General features: G+C 43.5%; 1 protein-coding gene across 2 annotated transcripts in view; it reads right to left on the reverse strand.

Annotated features, from left to right (window-relative positions):
• LOC135210924 (carboxypeptidase D-like) overlaps positions 1-18,365 on the reverse strand; it is a gene marked incomplete at its 3' end in the record, with an annotated part of 572,526 nt that overhangs the window by 196,853 nt on the left and 357,308 nt on the right.

Raw genomic sequence — 18,365 nt, forward strand, 5'->3', positions numbered from 1 at the left:
AAGCAACAGATTAGCAACTACTATCAGCCCTTCCTAAAAAAACATTCTGTTTCCTGTAGAAATTCTGAAGCTGACATTACGTACTTTAAGTTCCCTGTAACACAGGACTCAATACAGTGGTACCTCAAGATACGAAAGGCTCAACTTACGAAAAACTCGAGATACAAAAGCTGACACGAAAAATTTTACTGCTCTACATACGAAAAGTTTTCAAGATACTAAAGGTTTCTGAAAGTCCGAGATTCGCCCGATAACAATTTTGAAACTCACGCCGCGCGCCGCCATCTTAGTTCTAGTAGACTCGCCACCATCCTCCTGCTCTCCCACTAGTTCCTGATGCTAGCCAAGCCATGAGATCCTTTTCTCCTATTGGACAGCATCCCTCCCATCATGCATCTTACGTGGTGGCGTGCCTTCGCTCGGCCACTTCGCACCCGAAGCTTTATCGTACGCATGCAGCATTCGTTCAGTCCAACGATTTCGTTTAGTATCGTAAATTTGTTAGCGATTTCGTTGTGCTACTTTATCGTGTTGTGAGAACCTAATTAGTATACGTACTACATACGTAACTTAATTACGTACAGTACATATAGTCATGGGTCCCAAGAAAGTTGCTGAAGTTCACAGAAAGAAGAGAATGCTTTCTATGGAGACAAAAATGGAGATAATAAAAAAGTATGAAGCTGGCTTGCGGTTGAGTGTGATCGCTAAGGAATACGGCCGAAATCCATCGACGATAGGCACCATCTTTAAGCAGAAGGAAGCCATCAAAGCAGCTACACCTTCCAAGGGCGTGACTATTTTGTCCAACAAGAGGAGCCATGTGCATAATGAAATGGAAAGGCTGCTTCTTGTATGGATCGAGGACAAAGAAATCGATGGAGATACGATAACCGAGACGGCAATCTGCCAGAAGGCCAGCGCTATTTTCGGCGATTTGATTGCCCAAGCCCAAGACAACGGCAACCCCAGAGTTCAAGGCTTCTCATGGGTGGTTCGAAAAATTCCGTAAATGGACTGGCATCATTTCGGTGGTGAAGAAATTGAAATTACGTAAAGTATAAAAAAGTAAAAAGAAATGTAAAAATCAAAAAAAGACAAAATAAATTTTATTTTAAGTTTTTTGTAAAGTTTAGTGTTACAGTTTTGTTAATGTGTTTTGTAAAGTTTAGTTTGTTTTTCTGATATTTTTTTATGTGTTTCGTAAAGTTAAGTGTACGTATCTGCCGTTTGTCGTCCTCCTCCTCTGCCGCCACTTTCGGAGATAGCCTCACTCGAAAGGTAAGCTTCCACATTTTACGTTACAGTAATAATATTTCTTGTACACTAATATACACTTTATTTACAGGTTTTGCATTTTTATTATTAAGTTACATATTGAATGGTCCAAATTGTTGTAATATTTCATTGTTTATAGGTCAATTTACCTTTATTATGAAATTTACTGGGGTGTTTTTGGAGGGCTTGGAACGGATTAGCCATTTTACATGTAAAATGTGGTCCAAGATACGAAAACCTCATGATACGAAAGGCGCCTCGGAACGGATTAATTTCATATCTCGAGGTACTACTGTAGTTTGGTGCTAATATTAATAATAACCTTTCTCAAAATGTTTTAAGAGATGCACTGTGTGATCTCTATTTATTCAAAGGCCCTGTATTGTCTTGACCATAATGAAGAAAATCCAACTTGTTGGATGGGAACCTCTCATGGAACATCTGGCTATCAGTATAGATGACAGACCCTTCTAGACCCCTTTCACAGTTGCTGATAAGAAAGCATTGCATCAATGGCATGGAATCTGGCAGATGCTTGCAACACTCAAATGAAAGAATAAAGAGAAAGAAAGGTGGCACAACGACTTACATGCGAGTCAATTTAGGCACACTCCAGTCCCAAAAATAGTAAGAAGCTGGAACTTGAACTTCAATCACTCAGCATGTTATCTGTTTCATGGAGAGCTAAAGATTATCTGAAGTAGTTTCAACAAGTGGACTCCTGCCCTGCAAGAAGTCTTACTGCAAGCAAGGTCATGCAATGCCACTGAAGATTGTGTATTGTCAAGGGAAAGCACTTAGTTTGCCATCCCATTGGGTTTGACTTCAAAGGACAAGGAAAACATAATATTAAGAGTGAAGAACCAAAGGACACTATCTGTTTTAAGCAATGTTTTCCTCCAGAAGAGAAAGTTACGCTAAGTTTGCCATCCTGTAATCACAAAGAAAATGACAGCCTTTTAGCACAAGAAAAGACCTTCACTCAACTAAAATGAATACACTACTTATATTGTGGCACATCAACATTATTCTGCTCCATTATATTGCTATCATTCAGTATCAAGCTAATAAATCTGCAAGCTGTTATGTCTCCAAGGAACAAAGATGACTTTTAACCCCAAAGAGGAAAAATACAACAATGTGATAATTATAATCCAAAGAAAGAAATACAATGCCATGATAACCCCAAAGAAGAATAAGGAAGAAAGACAATGTCATGATACCCCCAAGGAAGAATGAGGAAGACAAGGCAGTAATTGCAAAGAGGAGAAAGGAAGAGATTCTGTTAATCGAAAGGATGGAATACATACTACAATTTTTCCTAATCCTCAGTATTCTTTCAATATATCTCTTTTGTATTTTTCTTTTGCAAATAAGATTGTTAACCATGTATTCTTTAGAATACTAAAATGAACAACTCCTGTTTTCATATCTTACCAATTTAATGGACTTTTCAGGCTTGTTCTTCTACTAAGGGAGTTAGGGACTTGTATAAAATACTTATCTTAAAAGTCATCAAGAACTTTTGTACCAACAAGCTATAGCAACTCAATGCGATAGAATGAAGTGAATTCATAAATGCAGTTTATGTCTCATGTGAATTTGAATTTAATGTTATATTTTGTTTACAAATTCATACTTTTTGATTGAGTTATGCTCATCAAATATATTAACATGCTTGCTGAATTAGTTTCTTACTCTGTGAACCTTCTTTAATGCAAATTCTACCATGTAACAAACTGAACTATGATGATTGCTGTATGATGATTGATGGATATACAATAAATCTCTTTCACAGGTCAAAATACAATCAATTTGATATCAGTGACTAGATCTTGGTGCCTCAATGATAAGTTACTGTTCACTTGACAAAGAAAATGTGTTTGCAGAGACAAGCAGTAGTGCATAACTCAAGTAGTACTTTATACTTTATAGCTATTTCAAATAATTTATCCAAACCTTTTCCACAGTACAGTAGCCATTTGTTTTAGTCACCATCAACCTAATCAAGGAAGTATCCTAAAACTATTTGATGCCCTCTAATTGATAACTTATTCATTTTCCTGGACACTCAAGAATTAACCCTTTACTTCATTCTGTCAACAATTGGAAGTGATAAGGTCTTTAGTAGTTTTGAGTCCTTATGACATAAGACATACTAAGTACATGAGCAGTTAGGCTTTTTAGGAACACTGCCCAGCAATGCCCAACTAAGGCAGCAACTTCTTAAGTTACAGGCACTCCACAAGAACATGCCTCCTCCAATGCTCATCATTTCATCATTGCTGGCCTCAAACCACCCAGTGCAAATCCAAAAGAGGTTTTTCAAGCTTCACTAATGGTAGTAGTACCATTAACAACGTTCAACCTGGCTTAATTATGCTGGTGGAAAGTCAAATGAGTGTTCCCTTGCAAAGGGCCTTGAGACTTTCCATACACAAAAAAAAAGTGGTCTCAACAAGTAGCTCACCAGTAGCTCACCAGACTAGTGGATCCAAGGTCCATTCCATCAAGAGGACTTGTCCCCAACGGCTTAGCGCGTCTGCTAATACATTGCTCGTTCCTTGGGTAAACCTGATTATTATCCTGGTATCATCCTGTTCTGCCCAGAAGAGAAAATCTCTTTCTGCCTCCTACAGAGAGAATGATCGAGTCCCTCCTTGCTTCGCTTTGTAAGAGTGCTGCCGTGTTGTCCAATTGGACTACAATCTTGTTCTTTACTTCTTGAGAGAAGACTGAAGGCCTAAATGTCCCACCTATGGTTCTTTCCTATTTATGTGAAAAGACTTCAGCCCTGGGGATCATATCCCTGATGCCTCACTCTTCTCTAAAAGTGCGCCCCTTCCCAGGTCCAACGCATCTGAGAAATTCAGGTCGGGGCTCAACAGAAAAACACACTTTCCTTTGAAAATCTCTCCTAGGAGTTCCACCAGAGAAGGTCCTCCTTTATTTTTTTTTCATCACTGGAAACATGAACGAGTCTGGTAGAAAATTAATTCTGTTCCAGCTCGCCTTCAATAAGAACTGTAGTGGTCTGAGATGTAGTCTGCCCAGGTGTAGGAATTGTTCCATCGATGAAAAAAACCAAGAAGGCTCATCCAATTGTTAGCTGAGCATTCTTCCAGGAAAAGAATCTCCTATACCTTCTTTACACAAGATTCTATCCTTTTGGTGTCGGAAAAACCAAAAAATCCTGACACTATTATTGAATCCTCTGAAAGGGGGTTAACCGAGACTTCTGATGGCTCACTAGAATACCTAATTTTTGTACTAACAAGAGAATTTTTCTAGAGGTCCCCCGGGCACTGACTCTCCAAATTGGCTCTGAGAAGCCAATCATCCATATGCAAAGAGATTCTTATCTCCTGTAGGTGTAGCCACTTTGCAATGGGAGCCATCACTCAGGTGAAAACCTGCAGGCCTGTCGAACACCGAAGCAAAGAGCACGACATTGATACATCCTTCCCTTGAATACAAACCTAAGGTACATCCTTGAAATGGGATGAACGGGTACATGGAAATACGCATCCTCTAGGTCTAAAGACGTCATCCAATCTCCTGGGCAAACGGATAACAGAACTGACTGCTTTGTTTCCACCTTGAATCTTATCATCAAGATGAAGATGTTGAGAGCGTTGAAAGCCAAGATGGACTACAGCCCCCTGATGATTTGGGGGCCACAACAGGCACTTGTAGAAACCTGGAGAATGAGGTCCTGCCCTGGCTCTAATGGCCTCTTTTTTTAAAAGAGAAAACTTCTGCAAGTGCAAAAAACCTTTCTGAACCTTGTGAATAAGCAGTCAATAAGACAGGCGTGTTGACTAAGGGAGGCATTTTCACAAAGGGGATGATATGACCTCTTTTTCAGAACCTTCACTATCCAGGATTCTACTCCCTTCTGCTACACTTCCAAAAACAAAAGAAGTCTGGCTCCAATTTGTGCATGGAGAACTGTCTCCTTACTTGCGAGAAGGACCTTTAGCAGAGGATTTCTTGACTGCTTTTGAGGCAAAGCGGGTACTTCCTGTAAAGCAGGAGAAAGATCTTGGTCTGGACCAAAAGAGCTGTGCCGTCGGAGGAAGAAACTGCTTCGTACTGACAATAGGAGTCTCCTCTGGTCTCTTGGAGGACTGAGCGAGAAGATCCTGAGTACTTTTCTTCTGCAACTCAAAAGCTATGTCGAGGACCGTAGACTGGGGGAAAAGGTGTTTCTTATCCGGCAGAGAATACAACCAAGCCGATCTTTGAGTCGCTGTCTATCCCTTAAGGGCCCCATAAACAATACAACTGGCAGATCAGGTTCCATTCTGTCTCCGGCATCCGCGTTGCCCATGGTCGTTTAGATTCACTTCAGTTTCCTGTAACTGGTAAAGTGAGGATGTGGCCGCTCAGCTCAGTGATGACGCTATAGACTGCACTCTTGCAGCAGAAACTGGAAAGCTCCAGCAAAAAAGGAGAGCCTGAATTGAACTATGTTTTATTTAATGAATTAAAACTTTATTCTGGTGACTGGTTTTAATACCCAAGAATGGACGAGCACACTGACATGGATTATTACATATGGTCTCCCCTCTTAAAGAAAATAAATAAAAAAAATTACTAATTTTCTAAGACAATTTGTATTTTTTATAGCTACAAACCTGAGGTCTTAACAATATGATAATTTCTAGCGCCTAACTGGATCCGGTTAAATCGCATGTGAAAGCAAGGAATCTTGTGAGATCTGGCAACACGTGCGTATATCGGGTGAGAAGCGGTCAAGGACCATGTACCCATGCCACAGTGTTCAGTCTTTCCCAACTCAGGATGTCTTAGGCACACAGAGGGGTGGCTAGAGGTGGGCAGTACAACGTTAAGACCTCATGTTTGTAGCTGTGAAAAATACAAATTGTTTTAGAAAATTTGTCATTTGTTCATATGTGAACAAACCTTCGGTCTTAAAAATAGGATAGACGTATACTTGGAGGGAGGTACAGATATCCTAAACTGACTGGGAGCATACCCACCAGTCCAGCTCCAGAAGAAATAACATCTGGAGAGGGACTGATGCCCATGAGAAGCTAGATACATTGATATCCAACCACACAGACACTGAGCGATGTACATGATATATGGGAGAATCTATAGAGACCTAAAGAGAAACTTTGACTGTCCAGTAACAAACCAACACACCAGGGTTTGTTACCACTCTCTACTCCCCCTTGCCAAGGAGCAGTGAATATGCTACCGAATAGAGGGTTGGTTATTTGCATATCAAGCAACCTACTATCAGTATGACTACCTTACTCACCTGTATCAAACCAGTCCAGCGAATGACGTGTCTATTCTTCAGCCCGCCCGAAGGAAGAAGAAAAGGTACAAGAGAAAGAGAGAGACCAGCCAACTCACTCATTCTCTCATCCACACAATCATCCTAGGTAAGATACAAAAGTGCCCTGTTAAGGGCAATGATGAGTTACACAATCTGCTGGGCAGCCACCACAGGACCCAGGGAAAACGTGTCCATAGATCTGTCTGCAACATCCTAAAGATAGAAAGAGGTGAACGTGGACTGGCGTAACCAAGTACCAGCGCTCAGCACTATGTACAGCCAAGTTCTTTTTGATAGCCAGAGAGGAGCCAATACCCCTAACGTCATGCACTAGCCTGCACAGATGTGGCGGCAGAATCACCAAGAGTCGAGTAAGCCTGGCCGAACAGAAGTCCAACCAAGAAACTGTCTGCAACATGGAGGCTGCCGTAGACTACAAAGCTGAGGCATCCTTCATAGACAAGGACAGAGCCACCGACCTCACCTGCTTCAAAGTCAGCCAGGGCCTTAGACGAATGACATCTGGGTTAAGATGATGCGACAAGAAGTATGCAGAGTTTGTGGGATAGTGCTTCCTATGCCATGTGAGAGGTGGGGGAAGCAACTTGGCAGAGCCTCTAGAGCAAGGTGATCCATCCCGATCTGAAACAGAGGCATTTAACTTATGTAAGACCGACTGGACATGCCACAACAAGGGAAGTTGAAACAATGACTTGGGATCTTGCGTAGCTCCAAGTAGGAAGGAGTGAAAGACAACTCAGCCTGAGTCCTACTCTCCAAATTGTTGAACCCACGAATGAAATTGACAACTTCTGTAAAGGAAGAATGTGCAGGCTTATCCAAAGCGCCTTCCTTGCCAAGCACCAACTCCTGCAACGAACCAACCACAACACTAGGGACATCACTACGCACTTTCCCAATAGATGACTTTCGAACATGGCTGCCTACGAGCACAAGCGAGACTGACGCACATACGTGAGTAGGTGAAGTGTCACGAACACTCAAAATAGAACAAGAATCCCTAGAAGTCGAACCCCGGGAAGAACTAAGGAGAGGGGCAGGCAAACACTACTGTTGCACTAACTCCACACTCACAACCATTGACCTCTTGTCAGGCGCCTTGTGATCCTTACAGTAACGAATAGGCCATGGAGAAGGAGAAGCGGAAGCATTTGCAACTTGTGCACGAATGTGGGAGGTTGCATCACATTCACGACTCCATGTAGGGGACAAAGCAGCCACTGTAGATCGCACAGGGGAAGAAACACTAATGCTCTCAGAAACACCAACACTCGCAGGAACATGGGGGTGCTGCTCTTCACTCGCAGATAAAGAAAGGGCAAAGTCCTTAGCCTTCCAATGCTTGATATGCCGACGTGGTGGAGATGGGGGAGGAGAGGAAGACAGCACTGACTCCTTACACAATCTCTTTGCAGGAGGCATGGGGGGCAGGGGTGGACGCAACACACTTGCTTCCAGTCCTCCCAGCCGACATGGCAGCAAACCTATCTCCTATAAAAGAGTCCAATCTCTTAAGAACTGCCTGGCATAATCCCTCAGACGGGTCAGCAAGAGAATGGGCCGACAACATGGAAGGGAGATGCAGTGAACTGGATGGCAGAGATAACGTCATGGCAACAAACGATGATGACACAGACAAGCGTGGCAGCGCAGTGGAGGCAACTGGGAGTGACGTTATAAGTGGTGATGATGTCAGGCCTACCCTCGATCCAAACGGTAAGCAGATGCCACTGGCAGAGGGATACAAAATGGCTGAACCCGTGACGTCACTAGCAGGGTTGACGCCATGGCTTCCCTCTGACTCAAAGCAGCAGCAATCGTCACTGGCAGAGCAATACAAGATGGCTGACCTTGGCTACCAACGAAGAAGAGGCCAGGAGGAGGGGGGAGGGCCTGGACAGCGTGAGGAGTGGGGTGGCAGATATCCAAGAAGTACGTCAGCAAACCCTCCAAGGAGGATGAACCCGTAGCCCAAGCGTCCCTAGAATGCCCCCATTTTGGATGCCTCCAAATCTGAAATAAAAGAAATTGATGAAAAAGCCTCCTCCCTCTCGGGAATTAAATTAACTCCCGAGGAAGAGGGGGCGACATTACATAAATCACCCTGAAGGCCTCCTGATACTTCAAACAACGAATCAATGGAAGAAAAGGAAGGGGACAAAGGCACAACACTAGCATGGGGTGTGACAGCGGCAGGAGACAAAGCATCAGGAAGAGAAGAAAAACCCTCCCAAGATGGATGAGTAGAAACTTTACGATGCTCCCTCTTACCATAAAATAACTTCCACTTTCTATAGGCCATGCACGCCATGCTGTGCAGGGATTCGTCATTGTACAAACGTTAGAACGACACCTAATACAAGTGATATGAGGATCGGTTGCTGAAGAAGCCAAAAAACGAGAACACAGGAAACCTGGAGTTCCCAGGCACACACAACTCTCGACTAGGCGGTTAAAAGACTGAACGCTGTGGCATGGGTGTGTGGTCCTTGACCACTTTCACCTGATATACGCATGCATTGCCAGATCTCACAAGATTCCTTGCTTTCATCTGCAATTTAACTGGATCCAGCTGGGCACTAGAAATCATCCTATTGTTAAAACCGAAGGTTTGTTCGTGTATGAACAACACACTTGTATGACAACCAAAATAACTGTACGAGAGGCTGCTGGATATACTTTGCTTATGCGCCACAAGTTGTCCCTTGGGGCATGTATAATCCCAGAGACATGTAAAAAAATTATTCAAGTTATGCAACATTGAGTTTACAAAGGTAAAAAGTAACTATGTTGCATACACAGCACCTAGCATAGTCTACTGACATAGTCTAGTAGCATACAGTAGGTCTATAGTTCCAATAAAGAAGAATATGCCCTTAAATCTACGGTTCTGTAGCCAAGTATGAACACAATTTTCAAATCTTTTCTACACAAAAATTTTATTTAAATAAGGAAAATTTAAATATTATTGAAAATATTATCATAAACTTATTTTATGTGCGACAAATAATGTAATCCAAACAACATTACTAATACAGCGGTACCTCGAGATACGAAATTAATCCGTTCCGAGACGGCCTTCGTATCATGATTTTTTCGTATCTTGGAACACATTTTACATGTAAAATGGCTAATTCGTTCCAAACCCTCCAAAACCTCCCCAGTAAATTACATTTCCAGGCCTAAAATACATGTTCTAGGGTTACGACAGAAGAAATAAGACTCCAAAAAGGCAAAATACTGTACATACTTGAGTAATATTCAACTGCATGTAATGTTCAACCCCATTTTTACTGCATATATTAGGACTTTAGCATATGTCCCTTAGCAATAAGCCTAGCCTATGTTAGCAGTTGCTACTGTAGCCTAGTCTATGATTCTGACATCTAAACCTAAGAGCTAAAAGCTTAGAATATGCCAATAAAATGTATAAATAATCAGTATGTACTCATTTCAAATAATTATTAATTAATCATTAACTATAATACACAAACAAACAAAAAACAAACCTTCCAATCGATTGTTTACATTCAGCTATTACGAGAATCGAACGAGCGCCAAGCAATCATTTTTCCTAGCACACAGTAAGCCATAAATTGTCATTAGTATCTCTCTTCAACTAATGAAACCACCAAACAGTATGATAACCATTCATTTCTATTCTTTGTACTATCTTTACCTAATGGAAATACCGAGTTACTGACAGCTATAATGAAACATACGTATACGTAACGTAATAATAAAACAGAAGAAGAATTCTAAAAATTACATATTTGTTGACAGTCTGATTTATTTTATATTTTATGATATCTAATTCACAATTTTTTTTATTAAATGTATTGCATGAACTCATTTCAAATAATTATTAAGTAACCATTAACTATAATAAACAAACAAAAAAAAGCTTCCAAATGTCTGTTTACATCCAGCACTTACGAGTATCGAACGATTGCCAAGCAATCACTTTTACACAGTAAGCCATAAATTTTCATTATCTCTCTTCAACTACTGAAACTACCACTTACGAGTATCGAACGATTGCCAAGCAATCACTTTTACACAGTAAGCCATAAATTTTCATTATCTCTCTTCAAACCTACTGAAACTACCAAACAGTATAAAACCAACCCATTCATTTCATCTTATTCTATCTTTACCTAATTTTTTTTGTTTTTTTATTTAATTTGTATGCATGAATAAGTTTTTCAATTTACAGCAACCTTTTACCAATAGAATACTTAAAGCACAAGGGGTAGAGGCTGACCAATAGGAGAGCAGGACCTTATGGGGTGACTAGCATCAGGAACCAATGGGAGAGCGGGAGGATGGTGGCGAGTTTACTCAGTTGGTGGCGCGGGAGTTTTAAAATTGTTCTCAGTGGTCCGGGCGAATCTCGGGAATTTACAGCAACAACCTTTCGTATCTTGAAAACTTTTCGTATGTAGAGCAGTAAAATTTTTCGCATTGGCTTTCATATCTCGAGTTTTTCGTAAGTAGTGCCTTTCGTATCTTGAGGTACTACTGTATATACAAACATATGTACACACACAACATATACATATGTAACACACTGACACATACAAGTGTGTGTATACACACACACACACACACACACACACACACACACACACACACACACACACACACCACATATATATATATAATAATATTATAATATATATAATATATATATAGTATATATATTGTATATATATATATAATATATTATAATATATATATATATATAGATATATTATATATAATATATATATATATATATATATAATATATACTATATATATATATAAGGGATTTGGACGCAGGAAAAATCTATTTCTGGGGGAAGACCTGTGTCGCCCGGTGAAATGTTCCTGTAGCACTCATTTCTAGGTATAAACAGATGCTAAATATACCAGAGAAAAAGCTAAATGGAGTGCTGAAGTTACTACCTCCAGCTCCCTCACCCAATTAGGGTGTCGGTAAAATACAAGGGCGAGTGGAAGCCACTACCACAGATATTCTGCCAATTAGAAGACTCCTCTCAAAACCCCTCTCTAGATAGGTGCCATTACAACGTCTACCTTCTGCTCGCTACTACTACAACTTCTGCCCGAAAGCTTCATTCCTAAATTACGCACCCAAGCATGGGCCAGCTAAAGGGTGGGAGACAGAAGAGAGGGAAGGGTTCACCGGGCGACACAGGTCTTCCCCCAGAAATAGATTTTCCCTTCGTTCTGGGTTCGACCTGTGTCGGCCGGTGAAATAGTAGCAGAGAATTGGCCATACAAGCTTGGTAAATTACAAAATTTTAAAAGATATATAGGGAAAAGTAAAAATTTTCTTAAAATTAAGTTTTAATAACTAATGTAAGAATAGCAAGTTACAAATGGTAAAAAAGGGATCAAATATGACCAAATCCATACTGTCCTGGGAAAAAAAAGGCAAGGAATACAAAAATAAACAAAAATGAACTATGTACATGTCCAGGAGTGGGTTGATGAGCAAACCAGACTGGAACATAAGGGAGACAGGCAGGGCTTACGAGCGAGGCAGGTAGGTGAGAGTGAGTATCAAAGGAAAAATTAATAGCAAAATAAAGGAATAGGAAATAGAGTTACAAAACTAGGCCGTATCTATCAGGGGAGACAATGCTCCCTGCAGCCACTGCCGAATATTTAAGGGCCTCTAAATTCTTCAGATAGTGGCGTTTAAATACTGTCGGAGATTTCCAACCTGTATATTTTTTAAGATCCTCGAAGTTCATATTATGAAAATAATTAACTGAGGTAGCCACTGCCTGGATATCATGGACATGAGGGACTGAATTCGGATTGGCTTGTTTAATAAAATAAAGAATTTGTTGTCTGATTCCTTTCAAGGAAATGGTTCCGCCTTTTTCTCTAATAGAGAGAGGACCTGAAGACTTCTCAGAAGTTCTGCCCAGATAAGATTTTAATGTGACAATAGGACACAATGATGGGTCCTGTGTGAGAGGTATAATCTTCCATGGAGCCCACCTGTTTTGTGGGTCTTCATTCTTTGCTAAGAATTTCTGATCTGGGGAGAGCAGAACTTCACCTGATGGGAGGAAATCAATATGATTTGGTTCTCTAGAGAGAGCTGACAGATCAGATATTCTGGCGCCCGAGGCCAGACTCATTAAAAATAATGTTTTCCTGAGAAGGGTTATATATGAGCATGATTCATTATCAGTGTCTGAAGCCAACTTGAGTACATCATTTAAAAACCAGGAGACCGTGTGAGGACGGTCCACCAGTCTCAGACGAGCACATGCTCGAGGGATAGATGAGAAGTACGAATCTGTCAAATCAATATTAAAGCCAAACTGAAATATCTTCCTTAAGGCAGATTTAGTCATAGTAATGGTACTAGCGGCTAGGCCTTTTTTGAACAGGGTTCTAAAGAATGAAATTGCCAGATTCGTAGTCATCTTCTGGACATCTGATTCTTTTAAGAAAGATGGCCAACTTCTTTACTGCTGAATCATACTGTCTGAGTGTTGATTCTCTTTTGCCTAACTCCACGAACAGGATGTTTAGTGGGTCAATACTAAAATCCTTCTGTGCCGCAAACTTCATGAAGTCCATAAAGTTAGGGCATTCAGAATTCTTGAGGAAGCTGACACAGTCCGAGTTTGTACTATTTGAGTCGGTTCTGGGTTGGGAATCCGTCTGGGCTGGAGATTCAACTCTAGTAGAAGAGGAAACCAATTGCTCTTCAGCCAGTTGGGTGCTACCAATGCTACCTGTCCTGTGAAAGATCTAAGTTTGTGCAGGACTTTCATCAGGAGGTTTACTGGTGGAAATAGGTAAATCTTCTGCCACTTGTTCCAGTCTATGGACATCGCATCTGTGGCGTGAGCTAGAGGGTCCAGACTGGGAGCCACATAACACAGAAGTTTGTGATTGGACTCGGTGGTGAACAGGTCTACCTGAAGGCCCGGAAAATGTTGGCAAACCCAATGGAATGAATTTGTGTCCAAGGACCACTCTGACTCCAGCGGAGTTGTTCTGGATAGTGAGTCTGCAATGACATTCCGTACTCCTGCCAGGTGAGTAGCTGACAGGTGCCAATGATTTTTCGTTGCTAACGAAAAAATTGCAATCATTACATGATTTACTTTGCTCGACTTGGAGCCTCCTCTGTTTATGCAATGAACTATCACTGCGCTGTCCGAGACTAGCCTTACATGACTGTTCTTGACTGGAGCTAGTCGTTTCAAGGTCAGAAAAATGGCCATTGCCTCTAGGACGTTGATGTGGAACTGGCGGAATGTTTTCGACCACGTTCTTTGAACCTTCTTGTACTGGGAGTAGCACCCCCAACCGCTCAGAGAGGCGTATGTGTAAACTATCAGAGATGGCGGGGGAAATTGTAGTGGCACTGATTTGGAGAGACTACAGACTTCCGTCCATGGACGGAGTCTTTTCTTTAATATCGGCGGAATCAGAGAGATTTTGTCTCTGAACTTGTTGTTGGCTCTTTTCCACCAGACCCAATTGATATCCTTCAGTCTGGCTTTCAATAGAACATCTGTTATTAAGGCAAACTGAAGAGAACCTAGAATTCTCTCTTGGGTACGACAAGAAGCCCGTTTGTTCTTGAGGAACTGTCTCGTAGCCTTCGCTATCTCTCTGCACTTTTTTTTTGGTGGGAGAGATAGTTTGTGTGCAGTTAGGTCCCACTGAATTCCCAAACATTGAAAGCGGGACGCCGGAATGAGACGGGACTTTTCCTTGTTTATCTGGAAACCCAGATATTCTAGGAATTTTATTACTTCGGCTGTTGCCTTGTGACATTCCTCGTCGTTGGTTGCCCAAATAAGCCAGTCGTCTAGGTAAGCTAATAACATTACACCCTGAGCTCTTAGTTCTTGGACTACTGTCTCTCCTAGCTTGGTGAATATTCTGGGCACTATGTTGAGCCCGAATGGCATGACTCTGAATGAGTAAGCTTGTTTTCCTAGTTTGAAGCCTAGGTATGGAGAGAAGTTTCTTGCTATCGGTACATGATAGTAAGCATCTGTAAGATCGATAGAGGTGGTGACAACCCCACGGGGAAGTAAGGTCCGCACCTGCGAGACGGTCAGCATGCGGAACTTGTCGCATTGAATGTATGAGTTGAGACGGGACATGTCCAGAATCACTCTTCGTTTGTCCCAGTCTTTCTTTGGTACACTGAACAGACATCCTTGAAATTTCAGGCGACTGACTTTCTTTATTGCCTTCTTTTGAAGAAGATCTTTGGTATAGTCTAGTAGGTCTGTTGTTGGAATCTGGTGAAAACTGACTGGTGGAGGAGGCCCTTTCTTCCACTTCCACCCCAGACCTTTCGATACAATACTGTGGGCCCATGAACTGAAGGTCCAATGGTCCCGGGAGAGATACAGCCTCCCACCCACCTGCGGAGCCTCACTGATTGGTTGAGGTCTTACTTCCTCTGCCCCCTCTGAAGCCTCTGCCTCTAGAGCCAGCTCTCTGTCGGAAGGCACCTCTGGCTCTGTTACTCCTCGCATGCCTATTGAAGCCTCGAAACGCTCCTTGTGATTCAAAGGAGGCGTTGAAAGCTGGGGAAGTTACCAGGGCAGTCGAACTCGAAGGCTGTTGAGTTGGTTGACTCTGTAGCAGGACAAACTGTTGTTGCGGCTGTGCCTTGGATGTCGAAGGCTTGTTGATCTGGGAGACCGGAAAAGCTTGTACTACTGTCTGAGGTTGAGAGGACTGGAAAGGCTGGTACTTCCTCGGCCTCTTCCTACCTTTGGATTGTGGTCCGGGGGTCTCAAACTTCCTTTTGAAGGGAAGTCCCTAACGGACACGAAGGTTCTGGTTAGCTCTAGCTGCCTTGCTGAGGACGTTATTAACCAGATCGACGCCTTTATGAGCCTGTTCGGCTCATGCCTGATGGAAGCATTAGCAAAAACGTGCTTCCTGCCAGCTCGTCTAGCTACTATAAAGTCACACAGGTCTGATTGAAAAGCCTGTAATAGTAACTTTGTCAGGACCCGGAATAGAGGCTCATCTGCAAAGGTCGTAGCAGTCCACTCTGCAGTGGTGACTGAGTTAATTGACCTACTCAGTCTGCACCTTGCTTCAAATTCCGCCTTGATCATGGGGTCCGGAATTCTAGGCAAACGTTCACTGAATTGTGTGGGGGCACACTCCGGGTCGAGAACATTGCCGGAGCGCCAGCCCAATGCTCTAGATCCCCGGGGAAGAGCAAGGAGGTAGCCTCCGTCTCTTTTAGCTGAGGCATAGGTTTGTCCTCTATTCTGGCTTGCAGTGTCAATTCTGCAATCTTCGACGTACAAGGAGTCGGAACTTCGTTCGGCGCTACAAACATGGTATAACAACCTTTATGGGGTGTCAACTTGGAGTTGACACACTCCCATTCCGTGAGGGTGCGGACCCATGCAGACCGAGCCTGGTCCCTAGGGTAGATAAAAGTCTCTTTCGGGACTTTGTCTACCCTGACTAGCGCTTCCTCAGCTAGTCTAGCGTAGCCCGGGTAGGGAAATTGTAGGCCCACTGGGAAGAACTCAAAGTCTTCCACCGGTCGGGTTCCGCAACCTTCAATGGTAAGCTTGTCCTCCGAGAACGGGGAGTGCAGAGCCAACCGCCACGGGTTGCTGTTTTCGAATGGCGGAAGCTTGGATGCGTCCAGCACCGCAAAGGACTGCGGTGTGTTTCCGGACTGGAGGAATCCGGACACTAATTCCTCCTGGGCCTGTAACCTCTGGGTCAGAGACATGATGGACTGACCCGAAGTCTCTAGGCCTGAGGCAAGTTGAGTGGACATCGATTCAAGCCTCAAGTCCACAACCTCGCTCATCTTCCGCATGAGAAGATTCGCAAAAGCCTCCTGGTCGAAGCCAGAATCTGCCGGTCTGGCTTTGGAAGACTTAGCTCTCGACCCCTTGGGTGGGGGAGTAGCTTTAGCCGAGGAAGTAGAAGGCTTGGGAGCCGATGACGACCTGGCGGAGCCTGCCGGGGAAGGCTTGGTTGGTTTAACCACCTTCGGCAGAGATCTCGTCTTCCAGGCTTTGACCTTGGGGATTACTGATGTTGATCTATCCCAAGTGGGGACGGACTTCATAGGGAAGCCCTGGAAGGAAGGAGGAGAAGGAGTAGGACTAAAAGGAAGACTACCTGCCTCACTTACCTCCCTACCTACCTCCTGTTCTTCAGTGGCCATAGGCTCTCGGTGTAGGCTGATGGCTGCCACTTCCTCCGTGACGATATCACACAACCCCTCTTGGTCCTCCGGGGAGGGGGGTTGAGTCTCCTGGCGGATGCGCTCGATGATGGGAGCCGCCACTGCCGCTGGTACTGCTGCCAAAACTGGGGCGTTAGAGCAGAGAAGAGTGCACAGCTCTTCTGACAGCACGTAGGGTTGGCCGGCTTTCACTTTCCTGCCGAAGCCCCCTACCCAGGCCTTAAGGGACGCCATCAAGGAAGACTTGACCGCCAGACTAGCCTGTAAGAAATAACTAAATTAGGTTCCCCAGTGTCGGGGAGTTTTCCCCAAACCAAAAGTGTAGTAAAAATTTAATAGAAACGATGAGGCGAGTATGTTACCTACTGACTCGTCTGTTACGATCTTAACAAGATCGTAGCACACCGTACAGGCTTCTGGGTGCCAGACTGCACTTTCCTCAACATGGATGGCGCAGTTGGCATGGGACCGGCAGACCTCATGCCCATACGGCCTGTACAGAACGGCCGGAAAACCTGTCACCTGGCAACGGACCATCTATAAGTTGAAAAAGTAAATGAGTATCGTCAGATAATGCTGCCGGAGTTAATTCCGGCGGTATGAGTACACTTCAACTAGATACTTAACCAGTTAAAGGCAAAATGGGTATAATTTTCAACTTACTTGTTATTAATAAAGCTCTGGATGTCTCCGCCTGCTCCGGAATCCATACTTGGGATCGGCAAAGCTATAACCAGCGGAGAGGGCCTGATACGAGCAGAACAGGGGAATAAGGTAAAACCTAAGCCTGAGTCTGATCGCACCGAAGCAGAGTAATGCAACCTAACTAATTGTAGGCACATTCTCTGAGCCCCGTTCCGCCCCCACCAGAGTGGGGAGCAGCGATAGCATCGAAGATGGAAAACAGAGCGGCGGGAACAACGGTACGTGAAACTCCGGTGTATACTTTCTGGCGTGTGTGATGGTAGACCACACTTCATCGGAACAAATACGGGCCCGGAGACATACCAACAGAGGCTAAATAAAACATTCTCTAACATAATCTCTTAAAGACTTCGCCTACTCCGGATCTCGTTATCACAATAGTAAAAGCCGGCGGAGACGGGCTGATATGAGCAGAACAGGGAAAATAGGTAAAACTTAGGCCTGAGTCTGATCGCATCGGAGAAGAGAAGCAATTCTAAGGTAATTAGAAATGCAGCTCTAAGCCCAGTTCCGCCCCCACGTGAGTGGGGAGGCGGTGATAACGTAGAGAACAGATAACAGAGCGGCGGAGCAGTGGTGCGTACAATCCGGCGTATAGCCTACTGGCTGGTGTGATGGTAGACCCCACCTGGCCAGAGGACCCACGGGCCCAGAGACACATCAAAAGAGATTACATAATCTACTAAACACCCAATCTCCTCCGACTAATCCCCTGGAAAAGCTGTACGCTCTAGCTGTCGTTCATCGGTAGGATTACTTGAGCAGCTAGGCAGCGCTGGAACGAGACCGGGGCAGGGGAGGGGGGTGGGGAGGAGTG

The sequence above is a fragment of the Macrobrachium nipponense genome, chromosome 4 (assembly GCF_015104395.2).
Source record: "Macrobrachium nipponense isolate FS-2020 chromosome 4, ASM1510439v2, whole genome shotgun sequence".
NCBI classification, from domain to species: domain Eukaryota; kingdom Metazoa; phylum Arthropoda; class Malacostraca; order Decapoda; family Palaemonidae; genus Macrobrachium; species Macrobrachium nipponense.